Source organism: Eimeria mitis, genomic scaffold, assembly GCF_000499745.2.
Source record: "Eimeria mitis Houghton genomic scaffold, Emh_scaff605, whole genome shotgun sequence".
NCBI classification, from domain to species: domain Eukaryota; phylum Apicomplexa; class Conoidasida; order Eucoccidiorida; family Eimeriidae; genus Eimeria; species Eimeria mitis.
The window spans coordinates 17,216-18,374 of NW_013574270.1; positions in this window are offsets into that span (position 1 = coordinate 17,216).

Sequence of the window (1,159 nt, forward strand, 5' to 3'; positions counted from 1 at the left end):
TTATATTTCTGCTGTATACTGCTGCTGTGGCCTTCGCCGTGGCCGCGCCTGGGCTGGTGGCCTGTGAACAGACTTGGGCCTTTGCCTTCAGGTGTCAGTTTATATATATTTTATTTTATTTACTTTATATAATATTTACTACATTTTATTGTTACAATGTTTAGTTCTTTTACTAGGTTGTTGTTTATGTTACTCTATTATTAATACATAAATATGAGTAAGATATTAATTATATGGCACTCAACAAGCCTGTAAATGCCAACAAATAACCCTACCCTGAATATCTCTAATTTGTACACAATTCAGGTGTACGTACACCGCGAGTTTCCCCGTCCGTATCCCGGTGTACGTACACCTCAACTATTGTAAACACTGACACTTCGATACTGTATAGAGCCGGAATATGCACAGTAGACCCGTCTCAGGCTTCGCAGCTTTGCACATCTGGTGAAGGCAGGCGATGAACTGAGAAAAAATGCCGCCGTCAAACATGAAAAAGCGGGGGAAACGACAGTTTTTTTTTTTGCGTATCGGCGGCTGCGGGCGGGTGAACGAAGGACGAAAAGAATTGTTTACTCGATATGTGTTTGTTTTTTCATGAGTTGAAACGGATTAACTCTAATTAATTTAAAGATGCATACGGGAAATGCGGACAAATGTTGGCGGCAGTTCTGCAAAGCTGCCTATACACCCGAAACACAGGTGTGGCTGCAGGTTTCGCCCATTTTTCATGAATATTTTCCTCTTTTAATCGCTTCTTATGAAATAAAACACTATTAATGAAGTTGTTTCAGGAGGAAAGCAGAGCAATACACCTTTCTGATCGAAGAAACCTCACCCTAGTGTCGGCGGCTTCGGTAGGCGCCGCCGTCGGGTCGGCTGCCAGCGCGAGAACCCGTGCTTCTCTTGGCATTAATTTCATTGAATATCTGCTTTTTAGAGTAATTTACGGTGGTTTCCCTTTTTTTTCTAACCAGTTCTGCATTTCAACCGACAAAAATACCCATCTTGCACTGAAGATCGCCTCCGCAGCGGCCTGACCAGCGGCCGAACCTGGACGGGCACGTGCTCGACGATGCCGGTATTCTCCATTATTTTCCTTTTCTTTCGTGATTTAATTCCTTTCAATACACAGTCTTCCATTTTTTAAACTCAAGCC